At 42.1% G+C, this 18312-nt stretch overlaps 1 protein-coding gene across 2 annotated transcripts in view; it reads left to right on the top strand.

Moving 5' to 3' along the window:
- Positions 1-10755: 10755 nt before the first annotated feature.
- Positions 10756-18312, top strand: part of SMIM14 (small integral membrane protein 14) — a 42712-nt gene continuing 35155 nt past the window's right edge. The window contains exon 1 of one of the 2 annotated variants that reach the window (XM_074904678.1): positions 10756-10882. The gene's annotated coding sequence lies outside the window, so the exon portion shown is untranslated. Of the gene's footprint in view, positions 10883-11056; positions 11148-18312 lie in introns of those variants that run through there. The other variant, XM_074904679.1, reaches the window with a different exon arrangement.

Raw genomic sequence — 18312 nt, 5'->3', positions numbered from 1 at the left:
GGATTTCTTATTGGAGAGTAGAGCTGTCTCAAGACATCTGTACATTGATTTAAAACGCTTTAGAAACAGGGGTTGAACCTGTAACATTTTTAATTCTTATTTTGTTTATTTCATGAGGCATCCATACAAGGATTAACTTTACAGGTTGTATTAGTATTAGATGGTATGCATTTTGCATTTAAATGTTCATATGGTCATTTATCATAATGCTTTATTTAAAGAAATATCAGCAACAAATAATATTCATAAAACTAGGTTATTTTTAACCCTCGTTTTCCACCAAACTTACACCTACAGCTCTCTTTCTGTCATCCCAGCTTTTAGCAGAGAGGCCTACATGCCAGTAGTCGTCTTTTCTATCTGATTATCATTTAGCACATTTCAGATACTATGCATAAATTTAGCCTGCACGTTTATTGTCTGTCATATTGTGTTCCTGTTGTGGCAGCGTCTGGATGACTCAAGTCATTCCGAAGATTAGCTTTATCATAAAAATAACTAACTGGTTGTGCAAGTTGACCGAGTTTTAAGTTGTCATCTTAACTTTCCAGTTCCTGCTATACGTGGCCACGTCCGGCTGTGCGGACAGGTGTAAGAGTGCCCTCTCCCGGGTGGAAGCGGGCACATTGACTTGCTCAGCTGACACGGATCCCTCCGCTGGCGAGAGATTTGTCTCACGGAGAGCTCACGGCACTGCCACCGCCTTGTCCCGCCTCTCCTGTAAAGGTGCTGAGGCAGAAATTGTAAGGGATCTGCAGGCAGAAATGTCTAAAACAGCAGAAGAGAAATCGCTCGGTCTTCCTGGCAGCGAGAGGAGGTATTCACTCACGGTGTCTGCACTGCCCAAATTGTATTTTTCACGTCATTAGCAGCTTAAATATATACGCTTTAAAAGGCAGTAAGTGTACTAACTAAACATCAGAGCCATCTGAAGTCATTCAGTTTGAATTCATATGATGCAATTCATCTGACTTAGCAGAGATCAGATATTAATTCGGCAATTGATTTTACATCAATCAGCCTATGGCTTAAACAAGAGTTAGCGAAGTTTTCATTGAACAACGCATGTGTAGAAATTTTTGGTAGTTTAATAATAACACCCTATTGTTCTTTGCTTGTTAAGGGCTTTTATTAGAAATTGACAGAACACCCTGGACTTTTCATTGATTTGGTGGCCTGGCAAAATCTTCTAAATTAACAATAAATCTGAACTTGATGTTTTTGGTAGGACAACCTAGATACCAGCTCCAATGCTTTTAAGCCCGTTAGCAAAATTATTATTTTTTTACACTCCTGCTTCTTTGTGGAGGAGTGATTTTCAACTGTTGGTACATACAGCTTGGGGTCTAGGGGCTGTTTCTTGTGGGTTCATGAAAGGGAAAAAAAAAAAGAAAAAAAGCAAGTCCAACTGTGAGATAGTTTTTATAATTCTGCAGGAAGTCCCAAGTTTATTAATATTCTTAATGAGCAGGCATCTACCTGGAAAAATCTGGCGTCAGCAGACTGACAAGTTGATTACAGGGAACTAAAAGCATTTCTTGTAAAGGAAAAGGTGTAAATCTATGCTCCTTTCTTTCTATTACAAAAAGAAGATAGCAATCTTTTTGAGGGTCCTTTCAAAATGAAAGTAAGCTGGGAATACAGAAATAGATTTTGCAACCTAACATGGCTCTTAGTGGTTTTATGAGTATTAAGACTTACATGGGAAGAGAGGATTTGGCCAATAATATAAAGCCTATAGTTACCATACTACATTGTTGGTATATTGTTTTCCACTCAGAAACATTTTCTACTCCATGTGAAGTATTTGTTCCATTTTAGGTGTTTTGTATTACCGTCTATTAGTATATTATTAAATCTATGTAACATTATTTAATTAATTATGTCAGTCTTCCTTTCATAGATAGGTACAAAATGGACTTAGGGCTGCCACAAAAGGGCAGCTGGACACCTTTTCCTGGCCAGCTGGACATCATCTTCTCCTCATGTGCTTAGAATTTGTGACTGAGTAACAATCCCTGCTGTTTTAATGACTACATGATGCTTAGAAAACCACCTTTTCATAAAACACCATTTTCATCAACCGCCTTTTCATAAACATCATTGGGATTGAAGTATATAGGATCTTGAAGCTGAAAGCTTGAATTTGTTGTTCAGTGCAGTGGTAGCCAGGGAAGTATGTAAATGCAGCAAGTAAGTAACAGAGAAGATAAAAGGGCATTAACATTTTGGAATGATTGCTTGGGGCTGGAGTTAAGTCTCTCATTAGAAGAGTTGAGTTTAGAATTAGAGCTGGAACAGCAAATTATTGTGAAGCATCAACTGAATGAATACGGGAATGTCATTGTGTAGAAAGTGGTCCAACTGACAGCATGCAGATCAAATGTGGGTCTCCAGGATGCTTCCACCTGGCTTCCTGCCTTTTCCTTTGAGGAGGCAGACAACATTCAGGGAGTATATGTTGCAAACTGTCCTCCTCCATCACTGCGATGTCTTCTCGGGAGGAAAGGATAAGACTGGACACCTTTTCTTCTTTATGTATGTAACCTGAGATATGGAGCCATCAATGCAGGCTGCAGAGAGGTGTATGAAGGATCAAGCTCCTGCAGGCAGATGTGTACATGTGGTGCCAACTTAAAATAGGTTTCCATCTATAAGAATATGGATTAAAGATGTATGAATAATCACAGTATAATACAAGAATATATGCAGTAAAATTGGAAATCTACTAGAAGCCAAACCACAGAGAGAACATACTCCAGTATACTTAGCATCATCAATTGTTATGAATCCTTTCAATGGTCTTCTGTTTTGTAAAGCACAAGAATTTTTAGGGATCCTGAAAGGCAGGAAAATATTCTTTTTCATAAAGAAGATATTCTGGTATTCTTGAATTCAGCTATTATTGCTTGGTCTATCAATTTCAGGATTCTGAGGCTTTTTGAAAATTCTAACTAGAATTTGAACTTATTTCTAACGATGGCCATCTTGCTAAACTACAGTATAATCTGTCATGATGGGCACCAAATCCACAACTGATGGAAGTCTTTTGGACCTGTCTACAATAAAAATTTACAAAATTGTGAAGTTTGCCAGAGACCATCCAGAAAGAGCTCAACAATGACAGATGGGTAATTCATCAAGCAGTATTGCTGTTGATGCCATCCTAAAATATCTGCATTTTGGAGACCAGAACAATTTTGTATTAGGAAAGAAACCTTTTCTATTGATCATACTACAGTAGAATAATAATTTAGATCTAAATCATTAAGTCACTGTTTAGACCACAGTCATGTTAAGTTAATTGAACTGCATTTGAAGTCATAGAAACCTGTAAGGACCAGTTCAAGGATACAAATTAAGACAAGCTGAATTTGTCGTTCTCTTAACCTGATTGTTACCAGTTTGGCCATGTAGCTAGTAAGAACATAGGATCTGGCAAGTTAGTAGAGGAGAACACTGAAGATAAAGTCAGGTTAAACAAACAAGGTTCAAATAGTGTTCTATTAATATACTGCATAATATAGTTTCCCTGAACACAGAAGTAAGCAATTTCTCTGGTCTTTGGATCTCTGTCAGGCACACAGTGTTTCACAGAACAGTATCTAGAAAATCCCTACTATTCTGTGTGTCTTTTTTTTCAGGAGTAGCACATGCCGTTATGTGGAAGATCTAGTTTAGATGTAAGGAGTTTCTTGTCTTGTACATTTTTCTCAAAAGATAGGTAGCAATTACAGCAGTTTCAGTGAAATATAATCCATCTCATAAAATTCCCTGTTACAACTTACCCATCTTCCTGACAGAGTGCAGAAAGATCACATGGTAAATTGGAAGTTTTCACCTTTTAAAAGGCAGTATTCTAGACTGTATCTTTCTTTCCCCAATTAGAAGTTAGACATGCTGTATGATTGTCTCTCAGGATTTTGCAGATCCTAATTCTTAGTCCTAACAATGTTGTGACATTATGCTGTCGGTCCCTTCCCCAAACACAGAGCAGACATAAAATATACTAACACTGAATAGTGTACATACATAGTGTCTTCCTGCACAGAGGTTTCTAGGTGTCTTACTACCCCTGTATTTTACTATCCCCTGTCTCAAATAATTTTACTCCCACTGAAATTGTGGTGAAAGTGCTCTACAGATGTACCTACTCCTGGGTTCCCTTTGTGTCACAGTATCACAGAACCACAGACAGCATGGTCACCCTTGGAAGGGACCTCTTGAGATCCTGTAGTCAACTCCCCCTGTTAAAGGAGGGTCAGCCAGAGCAGGTTGCCCAGCAGAACTGCCTCTGTTTGGGTGTTGAATATCTCTAAGTATGGAGACACCACATCCTTTATGGGCAACCTCCACCATCCACCATCAGAGGAAAAAAAAAATGTTTTCTTATGTTTGGCTGCAATGTCATGTGTTTCAGTTTGTGTCCAGTGCTCTTGCCCTGTCACTGGGCACCACTGAGAAAAGTCTGGCTCCCTCAGTAGTTTCTCTACAGAGAAGTTAGACTTCCGCTATAATATGGCACTAGCTTCAAATCTTTCCATCTTTTTTTTTCAGTAATTACCTCCAGTTTTAAAGACAACATCTATGTCCAATTTTGACCTAGTAGCTTAACACAAATTAGCCACAAGAATCCAATTAAATACTGAAAATGTAAATTCACAGTCTTGAACACTGAAATGGTTTCCCTTAATCTGTGCAGTGTTTTTGTGAAATTTGTAAACTGCGAAGTATGAGCGGAATACCACAGAATTCTTTTTTTTTCCCTGACTTGACAGCGTTATCAAGTTTTGTGACTCCTAATTTTCTTTCTCATACCAAACCACTTGTAGGGTTTACAGTTCCTGTTCAACAGGTTTGACATACTGCAGCAAACATCCATCTGCATCATGCCACATCCTCAAACAGCAGATGTGCGTACGCTACCCCCCTTGCATTGTGTTCACACAGATCTTGGCCAGCTGAGAAAGTAGTCATTTCTAGTTCACTTGTCAATACTCACGTTCTAAGATCCAAGATGAAAAGCAGGGCCGAATGTGCTACAGAAACCAGAGTATCACTTACAGTGATAACAGATAAGATTCTTTTCCAACAATTTGATTTACTTCTCTGTAGTCCATACAGAGATGCTGTCACATTTTGTGTGATAAAATACTGATCTCCAAGGACTGACTGGCAGTGTTATGCCTTTTGATACACCTCCTCAGTGATGTGTGAAATGTCCTCTCTTTGTTCTCTCTTTTTCCTTGATAAATAATGCCTTGGCTTTTTAATGAATGCTTACTCTTACATTTCAGTCGTATACTGAGTGGTTAATACCAACTGCAAAACTGCATATATCTATTTCAGATCAGAGTAATTCCCAGTTCCTGACCAGAAAAGTTTAACTCCTCACTGCTTCTTAGTTAGATGTAGTAAAGTGTTAAAAAAAAATAATCCTTTGGGATCTTATTTTCATTTCCTTCTCTCACATTTTCTTCTGCACTAACATTCATCAAATCTACTGGCTCACGTTTTGTGCCTGTGGTTCATCTATTAGATATGGCTTCTTCTATTAGATGTTCACTTGGAAAATGAACAGGGATTCATTTTTATTTCAAGTCTGTGAGAATTGTAACAGTTGAGGGCTCTGACTCACGTTCAGAGGCAGTTTCAGACTGAATGCTGAAATGGCTCTGAACTTAAGAGAGAGGGTGACTTGAGATGTGTTTTTCCCAAGTGGCAGCAATTTTCAGATGAATATAGCAGCGTTAGCTGCTGGTAAGTTTATGGCTGCAGATAGCTTATGGCTGTGAACTACACTTGCTTAAGAAGCAGTTCACACTGTTTCTCATCTTTCCTTTGCAAGCAAGCCACCACGATCATGCAGCTGCTATTATGGTTTCTGCCCCAGAGGAAAAACAATTTGGCAAGGTTATACCAGTGTTGGTTCACTTAGACCACATTTTTAGAGGGGTTTGCTGAAAGTATTTGTGAAGTATCTTCCTGACACTGATTGCATAATTATAAATCACGACGAAATGTGATGGACCTTTGTCTCATTAACTTGTGTGGTTACTGAGAACTTACTGTTCTAATTCTACAGATCCAGTTCAGCCTAATTCAGGTGGGATATCTTTACCAGCGAGTGTTATCATCAACAATTGGGTGGTTCAGAGCTTAATCCTCTTATTTTTAAGTGTTTTTTGCAAGCCTGATCTTGTAAGTGTCCCAGTTGGCCTGCTTGCATTTCAAAGTTATTCTGAGTTACTAGTTGGTATTCTAGTTACATGTAAAATAATCCCGTCGTCCCCTCAACTTCAGATTTCCTTCCTCCATTTCCTAGTTTGGAAAACATCATTGGGCAGCTGTGATCTGGCAGCAGTGCAGCAGTCCTTTGTGATCATTTCCCCTGGACTGTGGCTAATTTATCTCTAAGTCTGTGCTTGTATGTTGATGCTTCAGGAGCACAAAAGCCCTCCGTAGATCCTCTGACAATTTAAGTGGAGTTTCTTCTTTCCACCAAGCCATATTTTTTCTGTTAGTCCTAACAGTTTAGGATGTGGTTGGATGTTCATTAAGCTTGTATCTGTACACTCACAGAAAATCTGGCAGTATAAATTTGGTTCAGTGGTGATCACAAATTTCTGTTAAATTAACCTAAGTACACAATATAGTCTTTGTGCCAGCTAATTCACAGGCTTGCTGCCTAGTATCCCAAAGTGCTTTGCAATTCTCCAGTGCTTTGTGAGATGCCAGCCCAGCTGAATTCTAGGAATGTTTGTGAGCAACTTTTCTAAGGACTTGGCTTCTTTTTCCAAAATTAGATCCCTCTTTCCAAAAACCCAGTGTTGCTGCCAAAAGGCCACTCCTACCTTGCTACTGCAAGGGTACTTTATAGCCTTTTCCTTCCCACTTCCTGGATGCCATTTTCAGACCGTGCTGCAGACATCTTCCAAGTGGCTCTTCAGTATCAAAACTTGGAAATAGCATTATCTACTAATTATGGACTGCATACAAGAAAAGAGGGGGCAGACAGAAAAGGATTAAGACATTAAGAGGATTTGCCCCATTTATAGGTCATTTTTCAGATCTGATGAAACTGCATGAATTGCAGATGAAGAATTTCCACTCCATGAAGATCTGGATGTGAGCAAGACAATGCCTAGTGGCATGAGTTATGCAGCAAAGATGAGAGGAACATCAGCAGTAAGAAACTCCAGAATGGGAGAAGTGATGGTCTTGGGTATCTGTAAACAAGCTCATCCATTATTTGGCAAGTTAGATCGCCAGAATGACTCCTACTTTTCTATTGCCTATCAGGGTAGAAAAGTTGAAAGCTAGCACTGTGGTGTGGAATGTGACATCTCCCTGTTGCTTCACAGAGCGCCCAATCCACACTACTTTCAGATGACTGATGTGAAGAATGTCATAGGAAATTTTGCTCAGCTCCCACCCTCTTCCATTGTAACAGGGCTATTGATGGAAGGAATGTTACCATCTTCTGCCCTTCAAGAAGAGTTGTTTTCACAGTTTTAGCTTGGCAGTGGGCAGCACAATTCTTTTTAGTGTGCCAAAATCAATGGATTTACTATTCTTTCCTTGTTACTAGCTGATCTTAAATGCATCTCGTGTCTTTGTTCATAAAGTATCCTAAGTCATCACTGTTTTCTTCATAGTTTGGCTGCCAGAAAGGAGACTTCAAAGAGTGAGCCTGAAAACAGCCTCCATATCAGGATTGCATTTTACTGCTGTATCGTGCACTAAATTTGTGAGTGTAAGGGGGAGCAGATGGCTGAAGCCTGGGAGTAGGAAGCTGAGATAGAATCAATGCCTGCTATGGCTTGTTCATTTGTCCATGGGAACCAGGAGGGCCAAATTCTGAGGGACACTCTGTCAGAATGTTTTATGAAAAATACCTAGCTGCTTTCTGCTTATATATATGTACTTGCTGATTTGAAGTATTGTTTGTCTTGTGGTCTCTACTTTCTGTAGCTCCTACTGCCTGGCCCTCTTCCTTGATAGTTCATACTCTGAAGTATCATCTGTGAGGATCACCCTTTCACGAATCCTTCCTTCATTAGGCCCCAAGAACGCCAGTGAAAACATATATGCCGAACAAAGAAAAATAATCAGAAAAATAATTGCTATTTTGCTGTGAAAAGGCAGTGCAGATAATGCAGAATACAATACTGAGAAAAAGCTCAGCTTTTTACTGAGACCAGTTATGCAAAACTATTTACAGCTATGCAGAACTCTGCATTGACAACATGGGGAGAAGAAACAAGAGTAGGGTGGGGGAGCTGCTTGGTGTGAGTCCTTGCATCTCACCCAGAGGGCTGGCTGGCCAGCCAGATAGTGCTGCTTGCAGGCCTCATCAAGGGACAATTTCAAGAGATTACCAGACAGGATAAGAGTTCCTGGATGGGACAATGTGCGAAATAAGCCAGAAAGATGTGATATGCTGAGTTTTGAGAAGACTGCATTTGATTCAAAGCAAGGGAGGAAGATGCCACAGCTCTAGCTCTAAGTGCTGTCATTGCATACTAGTTTCTTGTAGATACCCTCAGTCATCATCCCCATCAGCTCCTGCCTCTCCTTGACAGACTCTTTGCAGGTTCATATTATTTTTGACAAGGCATCTGAGACTGCCTGTCCAGCTCACTTAGTCTTGCCCTTCCAGTTTTAGGATTGTTCAAATTCAGATCTCCAAGAATCAATCACTATGAGACTCTTTTCTCAATTCCAGCAGTTGCCCTGAGTATGCTTGCCATCCTTTTAGCAAAAGCAGGCTGTTTGGCTTTACCCACAGGCAAGAAAATTGAAGTGCTCAGTGTTCCTGCCTCATCTTGACAGGAGGAACCTTCCTCTCTACTACTGTGTGTTTGCCATTGCCCTCCTCTCTTGTTTGAGCCAGGAGTAGTGGTAAGCAGTGTCTGGTTCTGGGATTTCATGATCTCAGATCTATTTTCTAGAATAATGACTAACCTTGTGTACTAGGTGTGGGAGACACAGGCAAGGCTGCTCAGTGGTGTTGGGAAGCTGACTCTACTGGGTTCTTGGATGGCTTGTTCCCAGGTGAACGGTTAGGATAGCTGAGGGAGAGGTGGGAGGAAACATGCAGCTAACTGTTGATCATTCTGCTTATGACCACCCTCTGACACTGTTGCCTTGGATACCTTTGTGTTTAGCCAAGACAGCCAAAGTATACTTCAAGCCAAGCATACCTTGACGTTGCTGATGTTCATGGGTCTTGTTGCACTCTAAACTCCTGGACAGGCTGTCAAGAAACTTGTTCTAAGAAACATTGTAGGCATGTAGTTTCATATTTCCAAATTAAAGATAAATTTTAGCATCCTCAGTGCCTTATCAGAGGTTCAGTTCCCTGGACTGAGGAAGATGACACGAGCTCTGCATAGTTTAGCTTTTTTGTGTGATGGCCTGGCTTTGTATCAGTACCTTGATTCACTTTTCAGTATTGCCAGTAGTTGGGTGTTAATGCGAGAGAACAGGCTGAAACATGGGAAAGGAGAGGCAAGATCCACAGCAAGTCAGGGCTGCATGGCATGGCTAGACAGAAGCTGCCTGCCTGCTGCCTCTCAGGAAGCGGAACAGTTATGTCTAGGGCCAGCCCTCAATGAGCAGAGGTAGCCTACCCATGTCTTGCAGGGAGAAGTGGCTCTGCACACCAATGATGGCTGGACGTGCAAGGCTGCCAACTGGCATTGCACCCGAGCCTTGGCAGAGTAACACAGGCTTGACACCCAGGGCTAGAAAAAAACTTTCAGAAAAAAACTGTAGCCACGAAAGAAGGCTTGAAAGCCCCGTTGACAACAGCAAAGAGCGCAGAGAACAGCCAAGCTTGTCCCCATATGTGGGCCACATCAGCCGTTACAAGGCACTGGCACCGTGAGGAGGTACTGACTTGTGAGAACTTGCAACTTCCATCCAACCTTCCTTTCTCACTGTAATTGTAGCATCATCCTTTTTTTTCTGGCTTGGAGGAGGTAAGCCACTCTTGGAAGTATTGGAGGACAAGATTTTCTTCCCTGTGTAATCCCCGCTGCATTATGGCATGTTACCGCTGTCCCCAGGACAGGACGTGGTCCATCTTTCCATACAGAAGCCTGACACCTCAGGGCCTTGGCTAGGCACAGGTAATCCCAGCTGGCTGACGTGCGAAGCTGTGATCTGAAATTTTCCTTTCTAACTTCATTCCACAGCCTCTAAATGCACATTTATGGGATGCTTTAATTCCTGAGAAGCCTTGTGAGTCATGAGCTCCTGAACAGGCTTTCGATTTCTAGGTGAGAAACTACACTGTAAATTCCCTCCTACTTATCGGAGGTGATGGCTGGGGGCCGAGCAACCGGAGTGACCGTGCGTACCTCTGCCGGGGCGCACGGCGGGGGCTGTGGCTGACCCACACGCACGCCAGGCCCCACAGGAGCGACTCTCCTGGCCTCTCCACAGCGCTGAAATTATTTTTAAGCCGGGGCTTTATTTTAAGGCCGAAGTGACACCGTCCGGCACGCCGCGTTACCGCGGCTGCGTATCCTCAAGCCTGCCTCAGCCGGGGCGCCAAGGGCGGGAGGCGGCTGCCCCTGCCGGCACGCAGCCCCGCGGAGGGCCGGGCCGGGCCGGGCCGGGCCGGGCCGGGCGGCGGAGGGGCGCGCGCGGGGGGCGGGAGCCGCGCGGCCCCGCCCCGGCCCCGCCGCCGCTGTCGGGAGCCGGCAGATCCGGGTCTCGTGGCGCGGGCTGACGTGTGAGCCGGCCCGAAGCACCGGGGCCGCGCCGCGGGGCCGCCTCCGCCAGCCCGGCCGCCCTGCCCCCGCCCCGCGCCCCGCCGAGCCGCGCAGTCGCCGCAGCCCCTCCGCGCCCCCGCCACGGCGGCCAGAGCACGGTGAGCGGGGGGCGCCGCGGCCGGGCCGGACCGGGGAGGGCAGGGCAGGGCAGGGCAGGGCAGGGCGGGCGCGGGCCGGCTGGCCGCGGCCAGGCAGAGCCGGGCGGATTGCCGCGGCACTCCCGCCCGCCCGCAGGCGCGGAGCAGCTAGGGGGGCGGCCGCGGAGCCTGGGGAGCCCCCGGTGGGCGCTGCGGGGGTAACTTCCAGCCTGTTGAAGCGCAGAGACGTCCCCACAGCTGGGCACTGCGCCGGGTCCCTGGGAAGGTAAACACCGGGAGAGCCGGAGCCGTTCCGCTCGCTCTTGGGTAGCGCTCTTCTGCTTCAAAGCGCAGAGCTTTGCTTCTGCGAAACCACCGCTCGTCTTCTCTACAGCTGGTCTGATTTGGGGTTTTCTGGTCGTTGGGGTTGGTAGTGCAAAGTGGCACTCTTCTGTCCTTTTTTTTTTTTTTTTAAAAAAAAAAAGGGATCTCCGTCTGATACTTTTAGTTTTCTCTCGTTAAAGAAGCTGGAAGTAGCATGCTGACACCAGGGTATGTGCTCCCGGGCTGCTCCCTTCTTTTTGAAAAACGTGCAGCTAAAGTGGGAGAAAATGAAAAATGTCCTGAGAAAGATAATCTCAGGAGAAGAACAGCGTCACACTGCCATTAATGTAGTAAAGATAGGATTCCTGCCAGGAACTTCTCATATGTGTGCTCCAAGATGGGATTTGTAACAGATTAGGGTGGGAGAGGCGTATATTGTCTTTGGAGACCACAAGAAATTGTCCGTGGTCAGTCCCCCGCAGTTGTCACCATTCCATGTTCCCAAGATCTCCCACCCTGCAGCTCGGCTGCTGCCTTCCATGGCAGTTCTGAGGCCTCAGCTGACCGCCGCTTCTGCGGGAACATGGTGCATGACCTACATCAAAAACTTTAGTTTCCTGGCAAACACCTGTTTGTCTAGTGTTCAGGGTTGTCTTTTATAGATCTGTTGGTGTAGAGACTGTGTTGTATACTGGCTGAACATAGGTGTTGATTCATATAGATAAGATTTGAAATCCATCTCCAGTTTTTAGAGGTGATGACATCTAACTTTTTTGCTCTTAGTAGCTTATTATGTTAATGTTATTAGTGTGCCTGCTAGGGAAGGTATGTATCTGCAGTGAGCATTAATGGGTTACGTCTTAGAAGTCTTTATGTGCTTAGCTATTAGCCTGCTGTCCACCTTTATTCCTTTCTGTTACTTTTCAAAATAAGACATCATCTCAAAGAAATCAAAATAAGAAAAAAAAAATCGATCTAACTTTTGATTTCTTCTCATATACAGTGACAGAATAAATCCTTGATAATTCCATCTAATTCCTGTGACCTGTCGAGATGGAAGAAATCAAACTGTTGTTGTTGATCATTGATTTTAAAAAGTGACCCTGTCACTGACAGCGTGGCTTGAAACAGTAGAAGCAGTTGGCAAAATAAAAGTGATTGTAACGTTAGCAGTGTGTTAGTTGGCTCAATCCTGAGCGCTGTTCCTTACCCTGCTGCTGAGGTGAGTGAGTCCAACCTTTTGGTTGTTTTTGCCCCGTTTTGTATATGAGATTTACAGTTTTTGCCAAACTCTAGAGTGGTATAGAGTTCTGCATCTCAAGTGGTTTAAGAACATTTCTTATGAGGTGTTAAACAAGTAAAAAGCCCTCCTGGATGTCTTACTGGTCATTCCACAAAGTATTGTCACGTGTGCGTCTCTGGCAGGCGGGGACATCCCTCCCTTCCTCAGGACCGTAAGCCAGGAGAGTATGCCTTGGAACTGAGATGGTGGTAGCCACCATTCTGTAGCTCTGGGTGGATCTTTTTTTAGCCTAGCTGGATATTATTTTCCTGACTACAGAAATAAATACAATGAACGTGGTTCTATGAAATTCCTCGTACCATGCATGTTTTGATGCTTTTACAGCACCTTACCCAAACCGTGATCAAGTCCATTAAGTCTGAAGTGCATGGCCCAGTTATCTGGGCAACATTCTGCCATCCATGTTCTTCCCTCGTTGAAAGGGAAAAATAAGAATAATACACTTGTTGTTAAGGAAGTAGTGTACATAAAAACAATTTTAAAATGCATTACAGTTTTAATTGCTTGGTGACTGTTGTACCTAATTTCAAAAAGTCGGTATTTGGTTTTAGAGAAAGTTAGTTTCTAACTGACTTCTTGTTTTGTTATTAATTTCTCATTTTCTATTTTCATATATTTAGACTTAAGAATTAGTGATGTGTGAATGTTATTTGCATAACAGATGATGCATAACATAAAAGAGTCTATGTTCATGTTTCAGAATTTTCCCTCCTAGATATTTTAGGTACTTAACATACATTCTTAAAGACCAAATGTTGTCTCTGGTGAAGTTTGTCATAGCAGAATTGGCCATAAGAGCATCACAAGTCTTCATAGGGCCAGTACAATGAAAGTAGCAAGATCCTCTTATTCGTTAGCGCGTATAGATGGAGCATAGAGTATATCGTTCTCTGACAGTACCAAGTATCATATTCTTACTGTGTATGTTTTGAACATTTATCAGATTACTCATCACAACAAATACATATGGATATTTAGCATATGCATTTATCCATAGAAAAATTGATGTCATCTGTCCATATTCTGCTTGGGAAGCGAATCAGAGAACCCGTGAGCCTGCTTTGCATACATGCTGTTACAGACATGCTTTGCTTACATGCATTTACATACATGTTATTACGCTTGATGTTAAACGTGCTTTCTGTTTTAACTTCCTAGGTTATAGATTCAATTTATTAATACGTAATGATCTATCTAGTTGTTAATGAGGCACCTGATTCTGCAAGATGCTGAGTACTTCTTGGAAGATCCGGGTGTTCCCAAGTCTTCTATAGCTATAGTGGAAGCTAAGAAAGCTTTGTAAGGTTATACCACAGAGACAAATCTTGCAGTCTTTGTTCACGAAAAAAAAAAAAAGGAATTATTTTCCCAGAATAGCTCCTTCAGCTTGTATGCCTTGACTCACCAACAGCTAGCTGCCTCAGTTCCCAGGGAGCCTCATTTGAAGAAAGACTCCTTAGCTCCTCATTATGAAGGAATACAGTCAGGGGTATGAGAAGGATCAGTCTGTGATAGCTGTGTTAGTCTTATTTCTGCTGGACTTTAGCAGCAGTACAGTGGAGAAATATGGTCTTATTCTCCTCTTTCCATCCTATCACCTAGTCCACGATACTGGCTGGGCCTGCGGCAAGAGAAAGATACCTTAGTGATGATTGATACAGCTTTTCATGAAAGATTTGAAGATGCTTGGGGAGCAGCCTCTGGCATGATTGAGTGGTTGTACATTTGCATGGTTATTATTTGAACAAATATGCTTCAGAGGCTTTAAAGTGTATAGCTGGTATTTTTACAGATAATGGAACAAATTAGTCCCATTTGGGTGGGAACAGATAGAATTACACTTGATAAAAGTTTTCCTCATTAAGATTAGTTCTGATTCTTCTGCAGCTTTGCATGCATTACAAACCATGGCTTTCTGGAACTAAATATAGTTTCATTCTTACTTTATAAAACTGCTAGACAAATGTCAGATCCAAAACACTGAGCTCTCCTAGGAAAGAAAAGATTTTTATCAGAAAGAACAGAAAAGCTGTACAAAAATGTGGCACAAACCATTTGCATGATACAAGCAGCTGCAGTGCTTTATTTGTAGAATCTTTGTCAAATACAGACCTCTAGTAATAGAACTTCGGTCTCTTTTATTGGTATATTCACATGTATGTGTTTGTGTATATCCTGTTAATCATAAAAGCTTTATTTTTAGCAAGGCAATATTTTAAAAGAATTTAATTAAATAGTTGATGTCAGTTTTCATGCATTAAAGAGTTAGTGTAGGGAAAAAACAGCTGTCCAAATGAAATTACATGAAGGTGTGAATAAAATTGGGGGTTAGCTCTTCAAATAGTTGGGCTAAATCAAGTGTGAAGCAAAGCTTCCTGTGGCCTTAGCTTAACGAGAATTCCTGTACAAGTAGTTATTGTATCATTAGGGGCTCAACACTTTCCTATCTATGTGAGACTGATTAGATGGCACCTGTCATTAAGCACCTCTGTTTGAAAATACTAGATAAAGTTTTTATCTGAGAGGTCCATGAAATATAGAAATATTCTCATACATAGACTTTTCTTGAGCCACGGATTGTACATAGAATAAAGGTGTCTAAAGATGAAAAATACTTTCTTTCCTGTGAAAAAACTGTGGAGCCAAAAGTGAGATGCATGTTGCAAACTAATCCTCACCTGAAATAGTACCATAGATTTTACTTGTGTAAATTTATGTAATAGATTTAAAAATCTGTTGCTATTAGGTGCAGGGGAGACTTGTATAATTTGCATAGCACTTTCCTTTTGATGATCTAAAGTAGTCTGTGAGTCTGCTGAATTAGATGGATGTTACTCTCTGGTAAAAACTGGGTTGTCTTTTAGCTAAGCATATGTAAATAACCAAGGCCAGAAATCCTGTTAATTGCTACAGATTCCCTCTGGTATAAGTACTGATTAAAAATATTCTAATTGATAAGCTTCAAATTGTTTACTGCAGGTATGTGGAAAACCTGATTCAACTTCCATTGAAGTCAAAGACAGGGACCTGCTAGCTTTAGAAAAATTTGATCTGGCCTAAAGGGGTTAGGAGTAGGGCTGCCAGGGAATAGAACTGCTTTCATCTGAAAATTGAAAATCCTGCTATCTTCCTCAGCATGCTGCTACCCAGCTAAATCTGTTTGCTCAGTGGCAAGTTATTAGAAACATATGTCATCCCTGGAGAAAAAAATAATGAAAATATTTCAAAGAATTTCAATATAATTTTGTGTTTGTATGTGATTGGAGTAACATTAAGGAATAGTGTATTTTTACAGTTTTAAAGATATAGTAAGGTATTTTACAATCTAAACAATTGTACTCTTAATAAATGAGTCTCAAAAAGCTTCATGGCTCATGGCTTAGGACTGCACATGCTGGCTCAATATGGTTGGAAAAAGTTTCATTTTTATTTGTTTTGAAACTACATTTTTGTAAAGGAATGGACAATGTAAATGGATAAATGTAAAGGAAAATAAGAGAATTTGTGTGTGTTTATTTTTGCAAAGAGATTAAATGTCAAAAAATTTCTGGATAATTGACCCTCTAAAAAAATTACCTCAAAATAATGAGTTATTGCAGGCCACCCAAGCTGCAGTAACTGCCTGGGTGCTCATGATTAGCTCAGGGCAGCTCTGAAGGGTCTAAGCTTAACCTTTTTATCTTACGGACTAAGCAAAGTCATGTTTGCCCACTGTTCCCATGGGCTAAGAGCGTGTGCAGGGACTGTTGCCACAGCTCAGCAGTTGTGCGGTGGCTTTGTTACACCATGGTAATTTGTTCATCAGTTTGAGTGCTAAGCCTCACTGGGTGAGCTTTAAAGCCAGATCCGCTTTGAGCTCTCAGGTTGTTTTGGTACATTTGACCATATTAATCATAATCTTGATTCATAAATTTTGGAAGAAGAGCAGGGATGTTTCATGGATAGGTTATACAGTTTCTTACAGGAACATATTCTGTTTCCATACTTTGTCTTTTAAAGTAAATTATTAGCTTTGTGTTATGAAGCCTGCAAGTTAAGTGCAAAATATCTCTTGGGTGGGGTAAACGACAGCAAAGTTGATTTCCCTGTTCTACTCCCATGGGGAGGCTGGTGCAAAATGCTAACCTCTACCGTTTTCCATCTGCAGGGAGTACCATTTATGCTTGTTTTCCTGCAAAAGTCTGCTCCCTGGAAGGCCGGTTCCTCTTTTGTGTGTAGCCACTTGTTCAGAATCAGGCCTGCCAAAACATTGCAACACAGGCCTGTAGGCCTGGTTGGCATGGCACAGCATGGGTGTCCTCTCAGTGCTGGTGCAGAAGTGCTCTCGACAGGGTTTCAGATTCCATATGTGTTGCTTGCAGCAGTAGTGCATCACTCATACAGAGGTGCTGAATTTAGGAGACTGGCAGTTATTGCTGGGGAATGGGAAGAGGAATGTTGACACAAGCAGTGGGACAGTCTGTAGTGCCAGAGACACTAACCAAAGCAGGAGAGTAAGCAAATTTGCTTAGGAGCTGGCCCTTCTACATAGCACTCAAGTGGAAAATCCCGTTAAAGTCAATGAGAGTTCTTGCCTTACTGAAGGCCAAAGGAGGGGGCTCCCAGTTTGCTCTGTAAACTGGTTGAAATACAACATGTTAATAATTTTACAGAGGGTAGCCCAGCCTTTTGCATTAACAGATGTCAAACAAAATTATTAAATAGCCATTGGTCGTTCAGTGCAGTAAGAATAATTTTGTTGTCCTAGATCATTGTCACAGTCTCCTACACCAGAAATAAATGCTAAAGTAAAGCTGAAGCATTTACTTAGCAGAAAGAGGGTATTATTCTTGGACAATGTTCTGTGTCATTGACATCTTCTCTTAATTAGCTTTCATATTCCCAGAGATTTCTTTCAGAAAAATATCATCATTTCAACAAAAGGATGACCAAATGCTGACAGCTGGAGTTTGGCAATAACATTCTGTATCAAATATCAGTAAATGAATTCTAAAATAGCTGGACTGCTTTTTTGGTCCGTGACTGGATGTGCATAATTAGCTGCTTTTCAAGTGTTCTGCCCAGAAGAAGTATTAAGCCACCTGCGTGGGAATAAGTAAATAGCTTTTTAAAATCTTGGTGGGTCTTATTTAGCTCCCTTGGGGAGTTCAGTTTTTATCACTGACATTGGCCTTGTAGCCGTAAAGTCTGAAATATCTCTCTCCTCACATATTGGGGAATGGCCGTGAAAAGGAAGGTGGGAAACAGTAGTGGCAAAGTGTGGGGGTTTAATGTGTGGTTTCTTGTCCTCTGAGAGTTGTACTTGATATTGACAAGCCTTAATCAAATTGAAAGAAGCATCTGTGTCATCTGTATTTCCCTGATACACCATTCTGTGTTGAACTGATGCACCTCAGCATACCTGTAACCTTGGTTAGTCTTGTCCACAAATAAGAAGTTTCCTACCGGGTTCCTATTAGGTCCTGCTATTCCTTTCAAGTGGCATGAACTTTTTCACATACTTCAGCAAGAGAGGAGTTGTGATGCTTGGCTGTGAAAGGGCTTTCACCATAAGTCTTTAAGTTTTCATGCTTTGGCTCCTGCTTCACTGCTGTAGGTGCTAGCGCTGTTGGCAGAGTCACCAGAAGAGTTTCCTGACCCACTCAGAGTGAGTCCAAATGTTCACATCGGGGTGAAAATGCTAGTGGCCCAGCGAGTGCTCATGGTGTTGTGGTGGCCACACACTGGTGGACTTGTGCTGTGGGGACAAGGTATGTGCCAGTGCTCCAGTAGTCTAGTGAGACCATCAGAAAAAATAAAATTGTGAAGATCCTTAGCACTTACT

The sequence above is a fragment of the Athene noctua genome, chromosome 4 (genome assembly GCF_965140245.1).
Source record: "Athene noctua chromosome 4, bAthNoc1.hap1.1, whole genome shotgun sequence".
Taxonomy (NCBI): Eukaryota; Metazoa; Chordata; class Aves; order Strigiformes; family Strigidae; genus Athene; species Athene noctua.
Note: the sequence above shows the minus strand (reverse complement) of the source record. Positions and strands in the feature narration are given on the sequence as shown.